Source organism: Gobius niger, assembly GCF_951799975.1.
Source record: "Gobius niger genome assembly, chromosome: 6".
NCBI lineage: Eukaryota > Metazoa > Chordata > Actinopteri > Gobiiformes > Gobiidae > Gobius > Gobius niger.
Window position 1 is genome coordinate 5,110,546 of NC_136857.1, and position 13,889 is coordinate 5,124,434.

At 40.0% G+C, this 13,889-nt stretch overlaps 1 protein-coding gene across 1 annotated transcript in view; it reads left to right on the plus strand.

Moving 5' to 3' along the window:
• Nucleotides 1-13,889, plus strand: part of LOC306964689 (nuclear receptor coactivator 3-like) — a 127,430-nt gene that overhangs the window by 70,510 nt on the left and 43,031 nt on the right. Inside the window, exon 2 of the mRNA XM_079558790.1 lies at nucleotides 2,374-2,446. The gene's annotated coding sequence lies outside the window, so the exon portion shown is untranslated. The remainder of the gene's footprint in view (nucleotides 1-2,373; nucleotides 2,447-13,889) is intronic.

Here is a 13,889-nt window from a genome sequence, read left to right on the forward strand (position 1 = left end):
TCACGTGCCGACCTTCTTCAGGGCATTTACCCCGTGTGTCTTTCCCTTTTGGCCTGCGTCCTTTGCTTTACAGGACTTCCAGAGCAAACAACTTGTCTCCGGATGCCCTGCCCAAAGAACCGAGGCTGCGAGAGACAGGGAGAGTTTATATACAGAACGCAAATGTAAATGATAAAGATAAAGCCACTGGGTTCATGTGGTGCGCTTCATAATGGCCGAGCTCGTTCCTGTTCGTTAAGCTCTTAACGCAGCTTCCTGTGACTTCGGGCCAGTTATTAATAATGCGCCTAATGTTGCCTCTAAATACCCAAAATACCTCTGTTTTTGCCCGTGCACTGATCCTAACGAGGTCTGAGAACGATATGAGAAAGTGATACAATATTTAAAAACTGTCCTCTTGGAATAGCAGTATTTTAGTGCATGATTTTGGCAGATCCATTAACCTCTTAACCCCCGCCTTAAAGGGACAGGCCGTCGTTTTTCCATACTGAGATATGTTCTTACCTTGGGCTAAATGCTAACAACATCTATGGTCGTTTTGTGTGACTGAGGGTACGCACAAAAACCAGACAGGTACGCATCAACTCGTCTAAGCTCAGGTAAGAACATATCTCAGTGTGGAAAAACGGTGGCGCATTTTGTCCAGTTCGGCTTTCCCCAAATCTAGAAGCTTCTCCACTGGAGCTCACAGCTTATAGGTCAAAGGATTTGAAAGACAAACCATACTAATCTAAGCTTCTTGCTCGTTATGATTGTCACGTTGTTGCTTTTTTGTTGTTGTTTTGGTCTCATTTTAGTGGCTTGTTCACAGTTATATTACACTAAAAAACAAAATGCAGCCAAAATGTTTCAACACAGCGTTAAAAATGTGACAAAAACGTGACAAAATGTGGGAAAAACGGACAAAAAATCTATAAAGATGTGACCAAAATGTGGGGGGAAAACAACAAAGAAGCATTAAAACATGATGATAATGAGAAAAACAACGACTAAAATGTGATTGCAAAAACTAGCAAGAAGCTAAGTTGAGTTCTGTAGGTCTTAGCTTTCAAACAAGGTCCAGTCCAGTGTTAATTTCGTCAACTAAAATATTTAGTCTTAATTTTAGTCAAAGTGATATTTTTGACGACTAAAATTGGACTAAAACTAAATTAAAAGTTTCTCATGAGACTAAAACTATGACTAAAATGTCCAGATATTTTAGTCGACTAAAATAAGACTAAATAAAAATGAAAAGGAGAGACTAAAATCATCCAAACTTCTATTGAGCGTCTGAAAGAGCCTCAGATCATGTAAATCCACTGCCAAAGGATCAGCTCTGAGCTTTGTTCATGTGGAGCAGCTCCATGAAGCAGAGGAACAAGATTAAATATGATTATAATGAATATTATAAATATAAGTCGACTAAATTAGTCTTCATTTTCGTCGACTAAATTGACATGCAATTTTAGTCGACTAAAACTAGACTAAAATTGAAAAGTTTTTTTTGACTAAATCTCGACTTAAATTACACTTTAGTCAAAAGACTAAGACTAAAACTAAAATAAAATATGTTGTCAAAATTAACACTGGTCCAGTCGTGGCGCTTTTAGATTATTTTTTTCTTTTATTTTTTTTCTTACTATATTGTTTTACATTTGAAATGTGTACATTTTTACATTTCTGTTATTACACACAATATTTAGTCTTTTTTTTTTTTTTTTCTTCCCTTGCAAATAAAATCGACAAAAGGAGCTCTTACATACCTGATGTGCTGTGACAGTGGTTTGAATTCTTACATGGTAGCATGGTGCTTTTAGATTTGGGTAAAACTGAACTGGAGACAAGATTTAGCCTATTGCCGTGTTGCAGGTGACATCACAGCGTTCTCAAGGCCTATACTATTATATAGAGGAAAAAATATTTTGTCTTTGAGGACATTTTTGGTCTTGTACAGAGAGATCACGGACCCAGTGACTGATATTAATGATATTTTTTTTAATTCATACATTTTTTTTTTAGCTACGACTTGTTAAAGTGTAATGCTGTTAATAGGAACAATTGGCTCCTGCCCCCACTGGGTCCTGTGACATCATCATCTTCTAGAACCTGCAACCCAGCAATTGTGTGTGTGTTTTTTTGGGCAAACGGGGCAAAACCCACGCAGACCCGAGCGCATGCAAACTCCTCACAGAGCTTTGTTCTTGCTGCGAGTTAAGAGCGCTGTGAACTCAGCCGCTTTGCTCCTAAAATCCAGGTCGATTTATATTTACTAGCCACGGTTTTAAACATGTCCGGGAACATCTAATTGCTCCCTCAGATCGCCAGATACGGTGATGAATTACTCGTCTCTAACTTCCCTCTCTCTGCCTATCGTTTCTTGTGTCTCCGCAGATTCCACTGGACCTCTTCCCTTTCCGAGGTGGATAAAAGGGGGCAGGATCCGACTGTCCGTCAGCTGCACAAGGTGCGCTCCTCCCGTCCTCCTGTCCTGTTGTCATGGAAACGGCCTGCTGGGGTTTACCGTAGGTGGAGCTGTTCTTTGGCACAGGCGCTTTCTCGCTGTTGCCACATTCTTGCAACATCCTCACGCCCCGATCGGCATTAGCGCGCGGCGGTGTGCGTTTTTGTTGTTGCCAAAAGGTGTTCGCCGTTCGGATCTTTTGGAGGGTTTGGATTTAGGGATGACAAGATGGTTCAGAGGATTACCTGCTTTTTTTTTTTTTACATTTCTGGATCGATTTGATTGACGGCGTCATGGCAGAAAAAATATAAACCAGTGGAATACGATCTACACTGAGATAAATAGAAGTATCTCACCTTAGTAGTAGTATAGTTTACTTGAGCAGTTAACATTTTCTCTTCCTTCAAAGTTTCACAATCATACAGTTAATGAAGGCTCAAAGGGATTCATGATATTACAGTTACACATTACTTTTACATTTACATCAAATTAACAATAAACAATCCTTCCGAAGTATTCTGTATCAGTTTCAAAACACAACTATATAGATACAGACGGCATCTCGTCATAGAAAGGGCCTCGCCAAGGGGGAAAATAGAATCTTTAGAGAAACTGAATTTTCCACTCTTTTTAGCCATTTTCTGGTGGAATATGAACTTATTTATCACACATAAATAAAGTCAAGTGTAAATCGGGCCCATATGGATATTTTCTCACAGCAGATTGTTCAGTAGAAGTGAAAAAACGGCAGTCGTAGCTAGCGCTAGCTAACCGTTAGCATTCTCCATTATTTATGTATTTATGGGCTGGTGAACCACTTTGCTCCTCTCCTTGTCTTTGTCTTTGTATCTTTATTTAGTAGAAAACTATATTCATAATTCAGCGTTTGTTTAAGTCAGGGGTGTCCAAACTTTTTTCATGGGCGGCCGCATATTGAAGTGTAGATCAGCAGTTAGTGCCGCAAAACCTTCGACTAGCAGAGGTTTAAATTGTGCCCCACACCTCTATTTAAGCTTAAAACCTTCATGCCAGCTCTGTCGCACAATAAAAGATTAGTTGTTTGGCTAGAATTGTATAGAATTATTACATTTCAAATAAAAAGGTCCATCTCTGGCGATGTGCACCGATACAGCAAGAGGCCGAGGGCCACCATAAATTGGTCTGAGGGCGGCATTTGGCCCCGGGCCGCACTTTGGACACCCCTGGTTTAAGTAGTTTTTGAATAATTAGAAAAAGTTTAGATTTTTCTCCAAATTGTTTTCCCCCTTGACTGTTTTCAAACATGACCATATATGGGCGATTCCAGAGATGCCGTCTGTATCTATACCTGTGCATGTACAATTGTCAACATACAGTCAGCAGACTTAGCTTTCAATTTGCAGCACTGGCAAACGACGAGGTTTTAGCATTTCACATCATTTATCATTTAATAAATAATGATAATTATTTTAACTACTAGTTATTGTTATTGATCATAACAATTATCCTTCTTGTCATTATCAATAGATGAATATCGATTTCATATTATATAGGCATATTAGAACTTATAATCTGCCATCTTGCCACTTCCTTGTTGTCATTACTGTCCACTATTTATTATCATTATACCCATCTAGTGTGGTGCGTGTGTGTAGTGAGTGGCCTGTTGAGAGTGGGCGGTCGCCGCCCTGATGAGTTGACTTGGTGGATGATGTTTACCTCCTATACCGTGTGATGCGTTAAGAAGACGAGGCTTTATGTGCCTGTCGCGAGGGGAGGACTCCTCGGCAACAGATTAGTTAGTTTGAGTAGTTATAGCAATGACAACGGAGCAACAGCTGCAGTTAAATGTGTTACTTCTATAATTTGGACAAACTTGATGGTACCCAATTAAATCTTTCAATTAGAACTTGAGTTAACTTGCAAAAATATAGAAATATTAACTTTAACCTGAACCGAGCAGTTTTCTGTTACTTTTTTGTGGCTTTTTTGTCTCTTTTGTGTCACTTTTTCATCACTTTTTTATCACATTTTTGCCATGTTTTTGTCGCTCTTTTGTTGCATTTTCATCCTTGTTTTCGTCTCATTCTTGTTGCTATTTTGACACTTTCTCTAAGAAGCTTTTCGATTTGGGTAAGGCTAAACTGAAAGAAAGATATGCTCTGATCATGAGGTCAAGCGGAAACACTATTTTTGTTCTGAAATGTCATCTTTTGCAATATAAAACTTCTCAATTATTGCCAATGGGGTTTTTAATCATCAGGTCGACCTGCCAATTCTGTCAGTAACACCCCGATATTTTACTTATATGACCTGTTCTAGTTTTTATCCTATTTTTATTGTTGTTGCTCACCTATTGTTGTATTTCTGCTGCTTGTTGTACATGGGATACCTCGTTTTTATTCTATTTTACTGGTTGCACATTTTCCTGTCTGTTTTTGCACAACTCTGAGTGATTGTAACAAGTGAATTTCTCCATTGTGAGATCAATAAAGTATTATCTTATCTTATCTTATCTTATCTTATCTTATCTTATCCTATCTTATCTTATCTTATCTTAAGATCACCTCACCTGCTGTGGAGTTTGGAGTAGTACAATGTTGGTTCTTGAGTCAAAAACATTATGTCTATCTTATCTTTGTCGGTGAATCATAAAGGTTACAACTATATTTGTTTGTTTTTGAAATACAAAAACCCCAAATCAAACCAGAAATTTCTCAAAATGTTCCACCATTCATCACCAAATAGCACCAGTGGTATTTAAACATTACATCACAACGTCAGCTGCAAATAAACCCCGACAGACAACCCCATGTTTTTGCCCAGCTGCGGGTGAGAACTTGGAGTGAACACACAGAAACTGATGAGGCTAATGCTAACCACAGAGTCTCTCTCTGTCACGTGCCGCTGCAGATTATCTGCCTTTGTGCACGTAGCAGCTGGAGACGTTTAAGGAAGGACGGGCTCATTTAGGGTAAAGCAGAAGTGAGCGAGAAGAGCATTGTCAAAGTGGAGTTACGCAGAGTTTAGGGATGACATTGTATATTTTATTATTGATGACACAATGTGGGAAATTGTGAGCATTTACTTGTAGTTTCATGCTTTCATATGTGATGACTTTGCTGTTTTCTTACAGTAATTGAAAGAAACGCTTTAAAACCTACACTGCAATAAGTAAATATCAAGCATTGGCTTAAATGACTTGAATTGAGGAAATGTATCTTGTTTTGAGCGGTTTTCGCTCATTTAGACACTTTTCCTGATCGGACCAAGGTTACTTTGCTTGTTTGAGGACATTTCAGACCAGTTCTAGGGTAAATCTCGCTTGAAAGAAGAAAGTAAAATTGCCAATGAGATAAGACCAAATTTCTTTCCCCATTGGCAAAGAAAATGACCTGAAATAAGGACGAAATGTATCGAAACATCTCAGAACAAGTGAAATAATCTAGGACAAATGGCCAAGAACTTCTTAACTAGTCAAAACAACAAAAATTTGGATTATTATGCTCAAATTAAGATGTTTATACTGATCTAGTTAATTACTTTTTGCAGCGTATGACATGGCCATCAATCAATCGGTTGATAATAGGATTTGAATAGCATGGCACCTGAAAGTGTATAATGGATGTAACTATTTTTTATGATCACAAGCCTAGCCCTAATCCACCATAAAGAGGGCTGGACCATAATGACAAAAATATACATCTCAATATTTTGGGGAACTTTCTCAATAACAATGATGAAGCAATATTTTGCAAACCACCAGAAAGTGCAAAAATGTGCTGCAAACATCTTAATTCACAGTGCTTTCTCGCTTAAAATTATAATTTCTCCCTCATTTTTTGATTTTTACTGTTTGTCTCCAATTTGTTTCCACTTTATTCCACATTACCCCCATCCAATTTTATTTTAGTGGTGTGGGTGGAGTCCATTATGATACTGAGGGGGTGACATTGTGACCATCGATGTGGAGGGTAAAGAGATTTGGGGCCTGTGATGAGGAGTTCTGTTTTATTGCAGTTTGAGAAAGTCCTTGTCCATCCAGGTCTCTTTATCGGAGATGCAGTCAGTGATGGTGGAGAGGATAACCAGGGTGATGGATTTGTTGAGATGTAAAGTTGAGTATCATCGGCGTAGCAGTGGAAGTGGAGTCCATGGTGGCGGATGAGTTGACCGAGGGGAAGCATGTTGATGGTAAAAAGCCCTTTTCCACCAAGCTGGTGCTGGTTCTAGGTCAGGTCCAGTTTCCGAACCAGTTCTTTCGTTTTCCACTGAAAAAACGAGCACCAGTGATGTCAGCGGCTGAGGGCGTGGCTCTCTCCTCCAACAAACAATCTATCAATATTAGTTAGTTTATGCTTAGAACTTCCCGGAGAAGCCAAAACAGTCTCTGTGGAGGAAACTGTTGTTTTGCTTTATGCTCTTGAGCTAAAACAAGAGTTAATAAGAAGAAATCAAAATGTTAACGGCTGCTGTGACAGGAACATAAACTTATTTTTCTGTATTTTATAACCAGAAGTGGCTGTAGTAAGATGTTGCTATCCATGTTTTATGTTGACTTCCCAAAGCGTTGCTATGACAAAAGGCACAGCTCTCATTTTGGTGGGAAACCAAGTCAGTATGGAACCAACCCGGCACCAGAACCAGCTCTGAACCAGCCCAGAACCAGCACCTTGGTGAAAAAGCCCTAAAAGAGTAGGGGGCCGAGCACCATCCCTTGGGGGACGCCATGGGTGACGGTAGAAGTGCGAGATCTGCAGTTGTTGAAGTGTGTAGGTGATATATTGCTATTCTCCAATAAAGACCAAATCATTTTCCAGAAAGCATGGTTTGTATTTTCTCTGTAATAATATGGAAACAGAGCTGCAATGTGTTATCCCTAATTGTCCATAGTTACCATACTATTTCCATCCTTATTTTCTATAAAGCGCGATTGTTTTCGGGACCTCCTTGTATTGCACATTTGAATCTCAAGCTGTTTGGTTGGTCGCCCAGTGTTGCACCTGCAGATCTAAGGCTGGTGTGAGTTTCCATGTCCGGAGCGGAGCCGCGTGCCGCTGTTTTGTCAACACAGATTATGAAAGCGCAGGAGGCTGAGTGTCCGGGCGGAGGAGGAGGAGGAGACGTGCCCACTCGACCGACTCTGCACACACTTCTGACGCGTCTCGTTTTTGCTGAACCTCGAACAAAACATCACGGCCCTGAAATAGACGTGCTATTCTGAGCCGAGAGACAGGTTTTTGACCCTGAGCGGGACTGGAAAGATCCACTTGTGGATTAGTTTAGACCTGGTGACCGAGTTTAGCCGCAGTTTGTGCATGGCGTTGACCTGGTTTAGTGTAACCTCCTTTTTCCTATTGTACAATGTTTGGAAATGGTGTGTAGAGCTGGTTTAGTCCTGATTTAGGCCCGGCTTTGTCCTCTCGTGCAATGTTTCGTAAAGGTTCTATAGACCTTGATATCAGGTGGGTTATTTTGGAGACTGGATTTCATGCCTCCAAACTGTTTTAAACATGAAATCCAGTGACAAAATGAACTGATATTATGGTGTGTTCTGTTAAATCTACCTGAAGAAAGACTTCTTATATTTAAAGCAGTACTAAGTAACTCTTGCCCCTAGAGGCCATAAGCGCAACTGCAAGTGTCGTAGCAAGTTTCGATTTTTTTTACTTATTAATTGTCTTGGAGAGTAAATCCTTCGCTGACAGGAAAGACAAAGGGAGACATCCAGTTGCACAATGGAAATATTTTTTTTCACTCAAACTTGGCTGTAAATACTGTTTAAAGTGACGTTAGCCCGCAGTTAGCTTTGCCCATTAGCATGTTAGCTTCTTCTTCGTGATTACATTAGTGTGTATTGGTGGCTCCGGACCGGTGGCAGTCAAGTTGCAAACATGGTTTTCGGTCCAGAGACACCAGGGGGAGATGAAAGACCCTCCAATCATCCCATAAACACTTGTATCACCCCCACAGGCACTACGGAAAGGATTTATTAAGGTAAACACGTTACTTAGTACTGCTTTAAGTTCACAGACCTTGTTTAGTCCTGGTTTAGTTCTGCCTAGACCTTATTTTATTGAATTACTTTATGTGATTCAATGTTTCGGTCCCAGCATCCAATCCACTTTATTTATATAGCACATTTAAACAACAAAACGTTTCCAAAGTGGAAGTTGTGGGAGGACTTGTTTAAAAGCCCTGACTTCGCTCTTTCCACTGCAAACGGGAAGTCTCTATCACAGAGATATCGGCTTTTATGGGCAGTAGATCAGCCAAAATTGTAAAACACCCAAATATTGATATATCGACCTGTATTCATTACAACACATATAAGCATTTAATTTGATTGAGCCACTTTTACTTGTATTGGAGTAATATTTTACCAGTAGTATCTGTACTTTTACTCAAGCAATGAAAGTACTTTACCCACCACTGGTCCTGGTTTAGATCTTTATCGCTTACACCTGGTTTTGTGCTGCTTTTGACCTGTCCTTTCTTTTTTTTTTATAGGGAAATGTTTCAAAATGTTTGTCCTGGTTCAGTTCAGATTCAATCCTGACTGGAGTTTGATTTAAATTTGGTCGTCGTCTTGTTTTAGGCCTTGTTTAGTTCTGGCTACTTTGAGCAGAATCCTTGTTCGAAATGTGAGGATTTTGTTGAGCCGTAGATAAATTTGCTACTGTTTAATTCCGTAAAAAGTGAGGCTAAGGAGTGAACAAAGCCCTGTTTTGTTCTGCTTCATTATCTGCTCCACAGTTCACATGTGCAGCCAGTGAGTTGTTCCAGGACATTCGTGTTTACCTTTCTGTCTAATACCCCCCACGTGTGACTCACAGGGCTGTGGGAGGCCAGTCATCTCTGGCTTTGTGTTGCACCCAAAGAGAATCAAGGCCATAATTTCATCATGGTGTAACAGTAAAAATGTTAATAATGCCGTTGATAGCAGTGTCTCATGATTTAAAACCCTATAAAAACTTTACAAAGGCTTTTATCCTTCTCCTCGCAAAGTAGTAAACATTTCCGAGTGTCATTGACAAATCAGCGGGGTTTGTATCTCAGCTGCCGAGCGAAATAAGATCGGATATTCTGAAACGTTATATTCAGGGCTGGGTATTGTGTCTTTACATTTTTCGAGGAGTAGCTTGTTTATAGTACAGGTACCCGAAAGGCACTTTGTTTGAACGTATGCTACATTATTCATTATTAAGATTGAAGGGGGATTATTATGCAAAGGGTTTTCTTTTTTTTTTTTTTATATTGTTTTTATTATGCAATTAAAACATTAGCACAATGGCAGGGCAGACAGACATCTGGTCTTCCATCCAAGTAAACAAGAGTAAACAATGTCCCCTAACAATAGGGGGAAAGAAAACCAAAATGTACATTCCCCTTCAATTTACAAACACTTTTTTTCTTTATTACATATAAGACAAGGGACATTGACAAGACAAACAATTTAGACAAATAACACAAAAGACTAGACACAAACAAGACGAGAAAAAACAGACAAAAAACAAAAAAAAACAAAAAAACAGACGAAAAACAAAACAAACAATGCAAAGGGTTTTCAACTGTGAATTGTTTTACTTGGGTCCGGAGAGGGAGACGGGTACATTTTATTTTGGAGTAACAAGACTCTTACTTGAGTAAAGGCAAGGCAAGGCAAGTTTATTTGTAGAGCACAATTCATACACAAGGCAATTCAAAGTGCTTCACAGTTGCATAAAAATAAGAAAACAAATACAATCAATAAAAACATCAACATAGAATTAATCAATTACAGTAAGAGGCAAGAGTGTAGATAAAATACTTTCAGTTATATGCATTTTTAAGTCTTGTTTAGATTCTCTCTGTCTTGAGCACTAATTCGTAAAACTCTTTTCTCCACGAGTAAATCCTTAAGTGACAAAGCCTCATGTGACTATAGGGCTGGGTACCGATATTAACCTATATTTTGTCTTTACATAACATAATTGATTGATGTGTGACTTGTGCGAATTCATTTTGTAACTAATTGATACAGAAACATAATCATTTTGTCCTCATCTTGCAGATGGTAAAACTGCTGTATACTCTAAGTTGCTATTAGTTGCAATAGGGTTTGGCTTTAGATCAGTGTTTCACTTCAGCCAAAACCCTTTTCAGTCATTGTTTCTGTGTTTTCATGTTTTGTAGTCAATCGTGTCTGTGTGAAGATACTGACTGAAATAAACTGAAACTAAACCATACTTGGTTTTCAATATGATACCTGAACAATGCTTCTTTCGATACCTATACTAAAATATACTGTGATTTCGATGTTCGAATGTTCTTGCTCATGAAGTATTAACAACTGACTTATTAAACTTACTTTTTAGTCCTTTATAGTAATTTTAAAGATAATTAAAAATAGCCCACAACGTTCCTAAACATAAGCCTCGTGTTCGGTTCTAAAAGGTCCTAACTGAGCTGCAAACGACTCTTTGCTCTTAAAAAGCAGCTCACGGGTCATCGTCATCTCTGTGGAGGCGGAGACATGAGAATCCAGTCGGAGGTGAGGGAGTTTCTGTGATCAGTGCATCAGAGCGTGAAGCAGCGGGGGATTCTGATGCAGTGATTAGCGCTGCGGCTAACGCAATGCTAATGAAGATAAAAGCAGTAGTCCTTTGCGATAGCTGCATCATAAACGTTGATATTTTCACTGTACATCCATGATACCGCACACCTTAACCTCTTTCTGTGTAACACCTCATGTAAAAGACCCACAAAACTGATCTTTTCCCTCCCGTTGTTGCTGTGTTATGTTTTTTTTTCTAGTTTAGAGCTTAGAGTTTTTGTAATTTTTATGTTAAGTTTTTGTCACATTTTTGTTGAATTTTTGTCACATTTTTGCAGAGTTTTTGTCACATTTTTGCCGAGTTTTTGTCACATTTTTAGTGATTTTTTGTAATGTTTTTGTTGAATTTTTGTCATTTTTTTGTTGAGTTTTTGTCACATTTTTGCCGAGTTTTAGTCACATTTTTGCCGAGTTTTTGTCACATTTTTAGTGAATTTTTGTCAAATTTTTATTTTAGTTTTTGTCACATTTTTGTTGAGTTTTTGTCACATTTTTGTTGAATGTGTGTCAAATTTTTATTTTAGTTTTTGTCACATTTTTGTTGCGTTTACATCCTTGTTTTCTTCTCATTTTTTTGTGGCTGTTTTGGTGCTTTTTTCCCACGAAACTTTTTGATTAGGGTGAAGCCAAACTGGAGAAAATGGGATCCGTTCAGGTGGGAGTTAAGAGGTTAAAGGGACTAGATGCAAGTTGGCCATGTTATGCTCACTACTGCCACCTCGGGTCATACGTGTAGCTGCAGCTTCTATATTAAACTTGTGCATGACGGCACTTCAGACTCGAATTAACACTTTTTCAGTGACAGTGCAGGATTTTAGAGGCAGTTGTGGTGAACAGGTCTGAGCTCATTCTACACATTAGGACATGGCTGGAACATGTAGGAGGAAAATACTTAATTCCAACATTTTTAAACTCTGTATAGTCCCTTTAATTTGGCATCCGCACAGTAAAGTGAAGATTACTGCGCGGATTTCGAACTACTCCTGGTATTATTACGCCTTACAATATAGTCCCCCATTTATCCGCTTAGAAAATCCACATTGTTTAATTTTGTGTAATTATACTTTGTAGTGGAACACTTCACGTAACCATATTTAAATAGGGAAAACGTGGAAGAGCTTGGTAGCTTCTATCTTGACCTGTTTTGGAGCTATAGAGGAGAGAGGGAGAGGCTAAATGCTAACGCCGTCTGCGCTGTGTTTACGTGACTGAAGGCACGGGTGAAGATCAGACAGGTCCTAAAGAACTCGTCAAAGCTAAGGTAAGAACATATCTCAGTATGTAAAAACGGTGGCCTATTCCTTTAATCGTCGACTGGACTGAGTTTGGTTGAGCTTCTCCTTTTCGCAGAAGCTCCTTCTTCGCTCTGCGGTCAGAAAATGAGGCGACTATTAGGCAGAGGAGTTTTTAAATAAGACCCAGCCCCCTCCCAGGAGCAGGAAACAAGACTAACAACACCCATGGACTGAAGTTGTTTACAGTATCAGTCAGCAGGTCTTTAAGTCTTTGTTACTCTCAGGGGCAGAGTGATGATGACTGGTTTGCTGCTTGACAAAAATGACTCCTGTTGAGGACTAGTATTTAACAACAGTAGCTGTGACCTGCTGAAAACAATGTAGCCTCCAAACTTAGTCACATAGCTACTCCGCACTGTTGAAGCTTTTATCTACCGACTCAAACGTAAACCCTTAAATGCATCATCTGATCATCTGGAAGACATTTACAGTCTCGCGATTGCGTCATCCAAGCCATGAGATGAAAGAAAAAAACGCTCCCCGTCAGCGGCGTGAGATCACATTTCCGAGGCTTCCTTTGGTTCTAAACTCGCCGTAACGCCGTAAACTTCGCGGCCCCCGGGAGCGCGCCGGTCCCGCTGTGAACCCGGGTCACGCGCGGGGTCCTGACCCGGAGAGGTGTATTTTCTGTCGGCGATGCTGCTGCAGAACGATCCTTATTTCGCACCCGTTAAACGACCCGGAAAATATGTGGGTCAAGTGTCAGCGTGAGGGCGGCGGCTCCTGCGGACGACCCGGTCAAGATCAGGGTTGAGTGCGGGGTCGGGCCGCGAACTTCCTGGAGGAAAAGTTCACTGTTGTTGATTTCGAAGGGCTGGAGCATAGGCCTGTATTCTTCATGTCTTTAACCTGTTTTTGGTGCGATTGAGTCCAGGCCAAATACATGGATCGTCTAAATTCCATCAGCCGTCAAGTATGAACGTGTAATTCCCGGCCCTTTTGCCTGAAAAGTGAAAAACAAGTTCAACAAGTTCAACCAAGTATATTTGCAAAGAGTCTTGGTGTTTATTATGATGGTGCTTTTAAAATGGGCAAACAAATAAGTTCTGTGGTCAGAACAAGCTTCTTCCAGCTGAGACTTTTAGGCAAGGTCAAACCCTACCTACCACTATGCCAACTTGAGACAGTGGTCCATGCGCTCATAACGTCACGGCTGGACTACTGCAACTCACTATATTACGGCCTTGACAAGTCGTCCATCCGCAGACTCCAGCTAGTCCAGAATGCGGCAGCTCGTCTGCTCACAGGGACCAGACGACAGGAGCACAATTTCCTGCTTTCCTCTCTCCACTGGCTTCCTGTGACTTTTAGAATCCAGTCTAAAATGTTACTGTTTGACTTGGCACCTTCGTACCTAAAAGACCTGCTGGATTTGCACACTCCCAGCAGATCATTGAGGTCCTCGGACCAGTTGCTCTTAGACTTTAGCCCACGGTCCAAACGAAAAACCAGAGGAGATCGAGCCTTTGCTGTTGCTGGCCCTAAACTCTGGAACTCTCTGCCTCTGCCAATCAGAACGGCCTCTACTGTTGACAATTTCAAGTCGTTGTTGAAAACACATCTCTTTGCACTGGCT